At 39.6% G+C, this 12,355-nt stretch overlaps 1 pseudogene; it reads right to left on the reverse strand.

Annotated features, from left to right (window-relative positions):
- Positions 1-10,449: 10,449 nt before the first annotated feature.
- Positions 10,450-10,855, reverse strand: LOC138434111 (translation machinery-associated protein 7-like; annotated as a pseudogene).
- Positions 10,856-12,355: the final 1,500 nt, after the last annotated feature.

A 12,355-nucleotide genomic window follows, 5' to 3' on the forward strand; every position in this document is an offset into this window, starting at 1 on the left:
GTATGCACCTACATATTCACTGAAATCAGCATGCATGTTTCAATAAACACCAAGATTTATTATGCCTTTGGGAAATATTGACTTGGGTAAAAGTCAATACATCTTGATGTTTACTGCAACAAAATCAATAGTTGCTTAATAATTTACCAAGATTCAGGGGATTTAATGTATCTGATGACTGTGAAGTAAAGTAAAACCACTATACTTTCTTCCAGGAATACTTGATAAAGGATATAATACCAGCATCAGACATTTGGAATCAAAAGTTATGCCCCCTCCTTTCTGAATGAAAGCAAGTGATACATCATCTTTCCCAGAATTAAAGAAGACGACTCTGAAGTTTGAGCAAGGAGCACGGAGGAAGAGGAAGAAACCTCAGAGAAGACAACTCTCATTGGAAAATAGATTCAGTGTCAGTTCAATGTCACAGATGAATGTGATGTCTGTGCCTGTGAATTGAAGACAGTACTCTCCTGATAAATATCATTCCATCCACTTTGTTAGGCCCTAAACTTGCCTTATGGGCTTCCCTGGTGGCTCAGAGGTTAAAGCATCAATGTGGGAGACCTGGGTTCGATCCCTGGATCAGGAAGATCCCCTGGAGAAGGAAATGGCAACCCACTCCAGTGTTCTTGCCTGGAGAATCCCATGGATGGAGGAGCCTGGTAGGCTACAGTCCACGGGGTTGCAAAGAGTTGGACACGACTGAGTGACTTTACCTCACCTTCACCTTAAACTTGCCTTATGTTGACTGTACATTTGTCTCTTCCTAGTTTCCCACTTAACTCCAGAGATTCATAAATGCAGGTAATTCAAACGCCTTGACAATCTACCCCCAGTTCAAAAGGGTCTTAGTGAGAGACTTAGAAGAAAAAAAAAAGTGCTGGAACAGTTTCTATCCTTCTTAGGATCACTTTAATGTTTGTTTCCAAATCTTAAGGAACATGGACATTAGAAGATGGCCAACCCTCTGCAGTGCTGATTTAACGATTCATCTATAAATCAGAAGCCAGGCCAATGTGACCAGTCATTAACTTCATATCACTCAGGTTGAGTCCAAAAGAGGGAAACTCTATACAATGAATTGTGGGGATGTGTGAACAGTCTGACAAACATACAGAATGAATGCTTCCTAGTGCTTCTAGATGGTATTAATAAGTTGAGCTTCGGAAATAAAAATTGAGGTCAAAGCAACCAGCAGACTAAATAAAAACTGAGCTCCCTCCAGAAAAAAAAAAATTTAATGATTAACTTCTCTAGAAAATTGTCAAACTACCTTTAGCTGAAAGCACAGAAAAGAGACCTGGCTCCCATTCTGTAAGGTTCACAAAGGAAAATAATAAACAAGCTTGGACTCCAGAAAATAATGGCTAATAATATTCCCCTAAAGAAAACAGAGCTGAGTCATTCTTTGCAGGGATTGCCAATAGATAAGGCAGGATATGTAATAAAAGAATGGGGGTGGTGGAACAAGATGCATCTACAAAGATTAAAGATTTCAAGTAACCACTGAACTGAAATGGTTCTGTGTGCAAAACTGTCCCATTCTCTCGCATTCATAGCAGAGAACATCTGTGGTGGGTGAACTCTTCTAAGGTATCATAATTTGTTTTTTGGAAAGCTTGCTCATAAATTATCCTAACTGAGCCTCACAATAAAAACTTGAGGGACTTGGAAAGGTGTTATAATACCCTCTTTACAGATAAGGGTGCCTTCAAGAAGAAGCATGTAACTAGTCCAAGATCACACAACAATTAAAGGGCAGAAATGAGTTTGAATCTATATCTTCTACTTCCAAACCCAGGGCATTTCTTTGCATGTCAAAAAGAAGCTTTTATATAACAACAACAGAAGTTGCTACCGTTCGTGTTAGTCAGTATTCTCCAGAGAAACAAAAACAACAGGAAATATGTGTGTGTGTGTGTGTGTGTGTGTGTGTATACATGGAGAGAGAGAGAGGAATTTTAAGAAACTGACTCACACAATTGTGGGAACCAACAAGTGTGAAATCTGCAAGGCAGTTCAGTAGGCTGGAAACTCAAGCAGGATTTCCATGTTGCAGCATCAAGACAGAACTTCTTCAAGAAACCTGTCTTTGCTCCTAAGGTCTTTAACTGATTGGATGAGGCCCAACCACATTCAGTTCAGTTCAGTTCAGTCGCTCAGTCGTGTCTGACTCTTTGCGACCCCATGAGCTGCCTCATGCAGGCCTCCCTGTCCATCACCAACTCCTGGAGTTCACCCAAACTCATGTCCGTTGAGTTGGTGATGCCAACTACCATCTCATCCTCCGTCATCCCCTTCTCCTCCTGCCCTCAATCTTACCCAGCATCAGGGTCTTTTCTAATGAGTCAGCCCTTTGCATCAGGTGGCCAAAGTATTGGAGTTTCACTTTCAGGATCAGTCTTTCCAATGAATATTCAGGACTGGTTTCCTTTAGGAGGGACTGGTTGGATCTCCTTGCAGTCCAAGGGACTCTCAAGAGTCTTCTCCAACACCACAGTTCAAAAGCATCAATTCTTTGGTGCTCAGCTTTCTTCACAGTCCAACTCTCACATCCATACATGACCACTGGAAAAACCATAGCCTTGACTAAATGGACCTTAGTTGGCAAAGTAATGTCTCTTTTAATATGCTGTCTAGGTTGGTCATAACTTTCTTTCCAAGGAGTAAGCATCTTTTAATTTCATAGCTGCAATCACCATCTGCAGTGATTTTGGAGCCCCCCAAAATAAAGTCTTTGGAAGGAATGATGCTAAAGCTGAAACTCCAGTACTTTGGCCACCTCATACGAAGAGCTGACTCACTGGAAAAGACTCTGAGGCTGGGAGGGATTGAGGGCAGGAGGAGAAGGGGACAACCAGGGATGAGATGGCTGGATGGCTTCACCAGCTCGATGGTTGTGAATCTGAGTGAACTCCGGGAGTTGGTGATGGACAGGGAGTCCTGGTGTGCTGCAATTCATGGGGTCACAAAGAGTCAGACACAACTGAGCGACTGAACTGAAAATAAAGTCTACCACTGTTTCCACTGTTTCCCCATCTATTTGCCATGAAGTGATGGGACTGGATGCCATGATCTTAGTTTTCTGAATGTTGAGCTTTAAGCCAACTTTTTCACTCTTCTCTTTCACTTTCATCAAGAGTCTCTTTAGTTCTTCTTAACTTTCTGCCATATTTGGAGAGTAATCTGCTTTATTTAACGTCAGCTGATTATAAGTGTTAATTACAAAAAAGACATCTTCACAACATCAGAACTAGTGTTTGACCAAACAAACAGGTACCACAACCTAGCCAAGTGTGACATATAAAAGTAAGTCAAAATTTTTGTTATCAATAATATTATTTTGTTGTTGTTGAAGTATAATTGCTTTCAGTTCAGTTCAGTTCAGTCACTCAGTCGTGTTCAACTCTTTGTGACCCCATGAACTGCAGCATGGTAGGCCTCCCTGTCCATCACCAACTCCCGGAGTTCACTCAAACTCACGTCCATTGAGTCGGTGATGCCATCCAGCCATCTCATCCTCCGTCATCCCCTTCTCCTCCTGCCCCCAATCCCTCCCAGCATCAGAGTCTTTTCCAATGAATCAACTCTTTGCATAATTGCTTTACAATGTGCTATTTTCTACTGTACAACAAAGTGAATATGTGTGGTGGTGGTTTAGTTGTTGTGTCCAGCTCTTGTAACTCCATAGACTGCAGCTCACCAGGCTCCTCTGTCCATGGGAATCTCCCAGGCAAGATACTGGAGTGGGTTGCCATTTCCTTCTATAAGCTATGTGTATACATGTCAATAATATTCTTATAACTTCTTTTGTACATTTTCCAGATCAAGTTAGTGAAATTAAGATCAAATTATTAGATCAAAGTTTTCATTCAAATGTCTGTCTCTAATATTCCTATTTTAAATCCCACATTCTCCTTTTATATAACTTACATCCCCATTTTGTATCAGGTTTCTATTCATTAGGGGAATTGCAAAACATGAAGAACAGTTACTTTTCTGATAACCAGAGTGAGAAAAGAGTTCCTTGGTTAACCAAATTTTAACTCAAGTGATCTAAAGTGGTGTTTCTAAAAAACTGGGTGATGGACTATCTTCCTTTGAAAACAGGTACAAACATTCAGCCACAAAATTAGGATGTTCTAGAGAAATTAAGTTACAGCATGATGTTTATAGGTAACATTGCATCAGATGGGTGGATGCTGCTAAGTATTCGCATCAAATTAAAAAAATGCTAACTATGTGATGTGATGGAGATTGTAGCTAATTCACCATGACAATCATTTTGCAACAAAAAATGTGTCCAGTGGTTCAGGATATGGGGACACATGTACTTCCGTGGCTGATTCATGTCAATATATGGCAAAAACCACCACAATATTATAAAGTAATTAGCCTCCAATTAAAATTAATTAATTAATTTTTTAAAAACCAAGTTGTAAAGCTTAAGTTTATACAATTTTATGTGTCAGTTATATCCCAGTAAATCTGGGGGGAAATAAATAAGTAAATAGTGACCACAGTGTTCATTTAAAATATAGCATCTAGAAGAGTTAATTTTACACACAGCTGGTTGGTAATGTGTATACTGAACAAACAGAAATAACCTCGCAGTTCTTTTCCAAATTACCCTTCAACTTGTAATTGAAATCTTGTAAAAACATGCCAAGCATAGTAAAACAATATGCATATATTTATATAAATTATGTAAATATTTATATTATAATTATATATACATATTTGCTTAAATAATTAAATGACCTGATGTTTAGGGGACACTAGGGTAAAGAAGCAATGGTCTGGAATGAAAAGAAACTGGCTTGATGTATGGTCCTTCCACTATTAATTTATATGTTCATAAGGCTGAGTGCCGAAGAATTGATGCTTTTGAACTGTGGTGTTGGAGAAGACTCTTGAGAGTCCCTTGGACTGCAAGGAGATCCAACCAGTCCATTCTAAAGGAGATCAGTCCTGGGATTTCTTTGGAAGGAATGATGCTAAAGCTGAAACTCCAGTACTTTGGCCACCTCATGCGAAGAGTTGACTCATTGGAAAAGACTCTGATGCTGGGAGGGATTGGGGGCAGGAAGAGAAGGGGATGACTGAGGATGAGATGGCTGGATGGCATCACTGACTCGATGGACGTGAGTCTGAGTGAATTCCGGGAGTTGGTGATGGACAGGGAGGCCTGGCTTGCTGCGATTTATGGGGTCGCAAAGATTCAGACACGACTGAGCGACTGAAATGAACTGAATCATATTTTTAATAATGCTAGGTCTCTCTGCAGGCTGGGTATGTCAATACCCTCTTTACAGCATCATGAATAGCATGCTTAGCAGGATTTCTGGATAAACACAAATTTAAACTGCAACACAGAACCTCCCTCCCCTGATATCGAAGAAGCAGAGGAAAAAGAATTGCATCAACCAAAAAAAAACATTATTAAACTAGGAATGTACATTTTTTAAAGTAATGGAAGAAAAGTTACAGGTGACTCTAGAGTAGAAAGAGGGACACAGGACCACTTCACACCCCTCCTACAAGGGTCCACCGTTTCCCAGGGGTGTCAGTGAGTTTACGAAGTCCTGAAATATTTCACTCTTACCCCCAAGCCTGAACAGAAGCAGACTGAATGCACATTTTTCTTTCCCTCTTTTAACAGAGGAATTGGAGAAGGAAATGGCAACCCGCTCCAGTGTTCTTGCCTGGAGAATCCCAGGGACAGAGGAGCCTTGTAGGCTGCCGTCTATGGGGTCGCACAGAGTCAGACACAAGTGGAGCGACTTGGCAGCTGCAGCAGCAACAACAGAGGAATAATGGAATGGTTCCTGGAGTGAACCATTAAATGAAAGAAGTTAAATGAAGGAAACCATGTTGACTTGAATTGAAGATTAAGCTGAAGTTCAAAGATATCCCTGCCCCATGGAAACATAAATGCCTCCTAGCTCACTGTATCAAATACACATGGTTTAAAAATTGTGGAGGCAGAACAGGTCCTAGGTATCTTTGTGGACACATCAGGGAAAGGAAAGGGTGGGATGCATTGAGAAAGTAGTATTGATACATATACACTATCATGTGTAAAATAGCTAGCTAGTGGGAAGCTGCAGTGGAACACAGGGAGTCCAGCCTGGCACTCTGTGATGACCTAGAGAGATACGATGGTGGGGGAGGGGGGGAGTAAATATATATATATACTTACGACTAATTTGCATTGTTTTACAGCAGAAATCAACACAATATTGTAAAGCAACTTTCCTCCAATTAAAAAATAAACTTAAAAAAAGAGAGAGAGGAGAGAGAGCTCCTCAAGTGACCAAATAGAATGTCCGCATAGAACTGCCAAAGTGTAAACAAAGTGAAAAGAAACAGCACGTGGCAGCTTTGCAAACATGTGACAGCAAAATGAGTGGGAGTAGTAATAGGAGCAGCATATCCAAAAGACAAAGACCCAAGACCAGAAGGGAAAAAAATTACTCAGTGGACAGAAGGAAATTGCAAATTGCTACAAACTGTGTTCCACTATAAAATAGCTTAATTATTTAATGGATAGAGAGAGATGATAAAAGGATAGAAAGAGATGAAAAGGGAGATTGCATAGCTAAGGCAATAAATTGATGCCCAAATCAACATCACTCTTGAACTAAAAAAAAAAAAATGTCGCAAGAACTAGCAAGGTGTTGAATACACATTGCTAAAGAGCAAATTATCGGCATGTGGAAAGTAGAGGCCATGAATGCAGATTTTAAAAAGATGAAATTTAAACAATTAGAAAGCAAGTAGGTTAAACCAGTCAATCCTATAGGAAATCAATCCTGAATATTCATTGGAAGTACTGATGCTGAAGCTGAAACTCCAGTACTCTGGCTACCTGATGTGAAGAGCCAACTCACTGGAAAAGACCTTAATGCTGGGAAAGATTGAAGACCAGAGAATGGGACAACAGAGGATGAGATGGTTGGATGGCATCACCGAATCGACAGACATGAGTTTGAGCAAATGCTGGGAGATGGTGAAGGACAGGGAAGCCTGGAGTGCTGCAGTCCATGGGGTCGCAAAGAGTCAAAGACAGCTGAGCCCCTGAACAACAAAGAGAGGAACTAAATTTTATGAGTGACAGAAGCACTCCATCCTGAGAACTAGTGCCTCTGAGGCAGAGTATCCAACAAATTAACCCATAAAATATGTTATAAGTTATAGTACAAGAAAAACAAACCCTGAAATTCTATAGATAAAACTAATGTGTTAGAGTGAAAGAGTGTATCATGACTGGGCATAGCCAGTCTGATAGAGAACTCTCCACACTGACAATCAAACATCAAGGCTTCCTTGATGACTCAGTGGTAGAAAATCCGCCTGCTAATGCAGGAGACGTGAGTTCAATCCCTGATCTGGGAACATCGCACATGCCGCGGAGCAACTAACGAGGTGTGCCATAGCTATTGATCCTGTGCTCTAGAGCCCGGGAGTCACAACTACTGAAGCCTGAGCACCCTAGGCCCCATGCTCCGCAGAGAAGCCACTGCAAACAGAAGCCCACACACTGCAACTAGAGAAGGGCCCACACAGCAGTGAAAACTCAGCACAGCCAGAATAAACCAATAAACACTAAAAAAGAATTAAGAAACAAACAGGCATCCAGGCAAACTGTGAAAATCGCCCACGAGAGTTAAAACATCACATTGGCCTTCTATTTATCCATTGTGTCAATGAATGCCAGATGATGATAGAATAAGGCTTATTATGGTCTAAAGGAAATAAAATGGTTTCCCAAGAGGATTATCTCCAGCTAAGAAGCTCTTCACATTTAAAAGCATCGGGCAGACATATAAAAGGCATATACAAGAAACGAGGTAATGGAAAAGCCATGAAGTCTTTAATCTGGCCAATAAAGAATGGAATCAAATTTTTAAACTCAAGAAAAAAGAAACCATGACCCAAAAAGTTAAGCACTGAATCTATTATACCATTTTGGCAAAGTCTGCATATGTTGGAAAATGCTCACATTAAAATTTTGGAGGAAAAAACACTGAGCTATCACATGTGATGATGTATTTTAATGACCATGTGTTATATAGGATGATTGAGCTGTCAATGTCACTGAAAATGTGTGCTTAGCATGTGTCCACTTCCTTAGCAGCAATACTGAGCATTGAGGGGCCGAGAAGGACCACTCAGCACCTCCCCACACCCCCAGGCTGGAGGCAGATATTTATCTGAAATATATTTCTGAATCATAAGCTTTGATAAGAAGGAAAGTTAAGAATCTGTGACAGAACCAGGGCCTTGGCATTGGATGGGACCATCAATGGGGCGATTATGCCACTCAGTTAAAAAAAAAAAATGGGGCTTCCCCGGTGGCTCAGTGGATAAAGAATCTGTCTGCAATGCAGGAGACACAGGAGATGTGTATTCGATCCCTGGGTTGGGACAATCCCCTGGAGAAGGAAACAGCAACCCACTTCAGTATTCTTGCCTGAAAAATCCCATGGACTGTGGTGCCTGGTGGGCTACAATCCAAAGTGTCACAAAAAATCAGACATGACCTAACCACTAAGTAAGCACAATACTAAAAATAATTATTAGATACATCATAACAAATTTGTGATTCTCTTCTCCTCTAGGAGAAATAAGAAAGACATGGTCTCTTTCCTTTGAAATATTGTACAGCTTGCATTATATGGTGTGATGAAAAGATAATTTAACCAAATGCCAGGAAACGTGAACTTACAGTTCAATATATTTGATTATCTATAGATGTCATAGGTGACACATAGATTAAATAAGAAAAAAAATGCACGTGTGTGCAGAGTTTAGCTGCTTTATTCTGTGATATTGCTGCCTCAGCATCCATCTGGTTCAATCTACAGGGACTTAGATGAACATCAGCCCCTAATGCAAGTACATGTCCTCGATGGCAGCCTGGAGTCACAAGTGGCGGTAAGCTCCTGAAATAACTCCCCAACAGCCCTTGTTCAACAGCCTCCCCTGTCTCTCATATGGCCTTCCTCTTGTGTGTCCCTTGCATAAGACCCCAGAGGAGTATAGCAAGAGGCTGCTCTTTCCTTTGCATTGAATTTGGCCTTCACCTAGGAACTCCAAAGCACTCCATTCATAGACCCTAATAGAGGCATGTGCCCCTGGTCCCATCTCTCTCTCTTTCTTCACTCTGTCTTGACCTCTCTCCCACCTTGCTGGACCCTTGAGACACATAGGATCTTTCCTCCAGGATCTGTGAGTAATGAACTTCTCTATTTTGATTTCTCTTGTGATTTGTTGTTGAGCCGGGGTTCACCCATCCAACGCCCTGTGCTCCGCTTAAGAAATGTTCAGTTAACGAAGTCACAATGATAAGATTATTTCAACGGATGCCCCCCAAGTCTAAGAAATTTCAACACCATATACAAAAATTTCAAAGTAACAACGGGAAAACACTTATTGTAATCATTTATATGAAATCAAAAGTTGAAACATATGTGACATTCGTTTTAAAAACCTGGAAATATCAGGACTTCCTGGTGATCCAGTGGCTAAGACTCCACACTCCCAATGCAGGCGGCCCTGGTTCAATCCCTAGTCAGGGAGCCAGATCCCACAACCTTCGACTTCACATGACGCATCTAAAGATCCCACATGCCCCAAATGAGACCCTGTGCAGCCAAATAAATAAAAAATTAGTTTTTAAAAACAGGGGAATATCAACAAAGTCTTAGAAGATTCGGGGTTGTGAGAAACGGAAATGCACCAGAGACAAACCACAAAAAGAAGGATTTGTCATAGTAGAAGCTAAAATCTAAAAGAGAAACTGCCCCCCGTAACAAGCTGAAAGGCTTGGAGCAGCTTCTGTTTCTGTCTTTCTGAGGCTGGATGTTGTCTTGGATTGTTTTTAGTGGTTGCAGTGTGTGTGTGTGTGTGTGTGTGTGTGTGTGTGTGTGTGTGTGTCTTGGATTGTTTTTAGTGGTTGCAGTATGTGTGTGTGTGTGTGTGTGTGTGTGTGTGTGTCTTGGATTGTTTTTAGTGGTTGCAGTATGTGTGTGTGTGTGTGTGTGTGTGTGTGTGTGTCTTGGATTGTTTTTAGTGGTTGCAGTGTGTGTGTGTGTGTGTGTGTGTGTGTGTGTCTTGGATTGTTTTTAGTGGTTGCAGTGTGTGTGTGTGTGTGTGTGTGAACATCCCGGAGTCAGGACTGCCAGTTCCTGCTCCTGGTGTTGGCAGGAGGCTTGGGGTTGCCATAGTGTCAACTCCAGCCTCCACAGTACTTATCCCGTGGCTCCCTTAGAATATCATCTAATTCTCAGTCCTTGCTGATCATGGACTGATCAATAAATTACAACTAAGTCTGCAAGTAGAACAGTTAGGAAGGGAGGTTGAACAGACAGGGAAACTAATCAATGTCTCTTCTACAGTTGTTTTTGTAATATAAGGTTTGTTTTTGTTTGTTTGTTTTTTTACTTTTTTTTTTTTTTTTTACAAAAGTTTATTCTTAAATGTACAATAGGTTCCAAGACAACACTTCATTCTAGCTATAGGTGGCAACAGATATTATGGCAGGGAATCCAGGTGTTTAAACAGGAATGGAACTAAGGGTCATCATTGCCTCAGGTACAAGGAACAGCTTACTTTTTGCCAGATTTCTTAATTCCACCGGTGGCCGGGGGCCTTTCCCCGCGGCCTTTGCTTTTAGCTCCTTGAGTTTCTTCTGCTCCTCCTTCTGCTTCTGTTTGAATGCCTTATCTTCCTCGTCCATCTCCTTGGCTTGCTTCTTGGGCTGCTTCAGGGGCTTCTTCTTGCCACCTTCGTGGCCCGACATGGCACCTGCCGCCCCTTCCCCAGGCCCTGCCACCGGAAGCGGAGATGTAATATAAGGTTTGAATAAGAAATAAAAATTATATTGGGAACTGAAAAGTCATTATGCACAATTAGAATAATTATATACCTAAAAGAGCCAAATGAATCTATTAGAAATAAATGATCAACTAGAAATAATAAAAGTAAAATAATAATAATATAATAAAAAATAATAATAGAAATGGAAAGATAGTACATCTAAAAATTTCATAGAAGTTTTATATTCCATTACAGGTAGCAAAAACACAACCATAAAGGAGATTATTTCTCAATAATAATAAAATTATAAAATATTAATGAAAAACTTTAATGAAAGCTACACAAAACTTTTACAACGAAAGAATGTCAAGTAGAAAATACAAAGAAAAACTTTGCTAATGAAAAGTTATAATCTAGACCTCAAAAAAGAGATTAATATTTTCTCCAAGTTAATTTATATGGGTATTATAATCTCATTCACATTTCCAATTAGGAGTGGTAGGAAAATAACAAAAAACTTCTAAAATTGATTCTGAAAAAACACTTAAAGTAGTTGGAATATTAAAGAAATATTTTTTTAAAAGGAATCATCACAGATTTTTTAAATGCAGGAAAAGCAAAGTATTATTTTAGGAGAACTGAGTTTTATCAGATATGAAAACCCTATAGGGACTTCCCTGATGGTCCATTGGGTAAGAATTCACCTTCCAGAGCAGGAACACAGGTTCCATCCCCGGTTCAGGAAGATCTCACATGACATGGAGTAACTAAGCCTGTGAGATGCAGCTACTGGGTCTGCATGCTCTGGAGCCCCCTGTATCACAGTTGGAGAGTCCATGTACCAAAATGAAAGATCTTTCCTGCTGCAACTAAGACCCAGCACAGCAAAATAAAAAATAAATATTTTTTTTAAAAAAGCTTACAAAACATCAATAATAAAAATTTAGCTGTCATAAAACTAGAAAAAAGAATGGATAGAACAAAGCAGATAAATCAGAAATTGCAGCAGCATTATATTAAAACTCCATTGGTTAAAATAAAAACTATAAATAAATTATATTGATAAATATACCAATTTTAAAAGAAATTAAGTTATATATTTACCTCTTATCATCCCCTAAATAAAGGCTACGTCCATAAAAGAATCATTTTTAGCAAATTCATAAATATTAGAATAATTAAGATATCTATTTTACCTGCATAGGAATGATAACTTTATTTTTTATGTTTATTTTATTTTATTAATAGGAGGAAAATTGCTTTACCATGTACAGTAACTTTCTAGGTCAAAGTACCAAGTGAAATCACAAAGAAAAAACTATGAAATTTATATTTGCAAAATTTTAAACTTTTACCTTAAAAAATTTACCAAAAACAGACAACCTCAACTGAAAAGGAAAAAGAGACAGAATCAATATTGATATCAAATATACAAAATACTTCCTTCTATGGCAAATGTTATTGTTCAACTGCTCAGTCATCTCTGACTCTTGATCCCATGAACTGCAGCATGCCAGGATTCCCTGTT

Source organism: Ovis canadensis, chromosome 1 (genome assembly GCF_042477335.2).
Source record: "Ovis canadensis isolate MfBH-ARS-UI-01 breed Bighorn chromosome 1, ARS-UI_OviCan_v2, whole genome shotgun sequence".
Taxonomy (NCBI): Eukaryota; Metazoa; Chordata; class Mammalia; order Artiodactyla; family Bovidae; genus Ovis; species Ovis canadensis.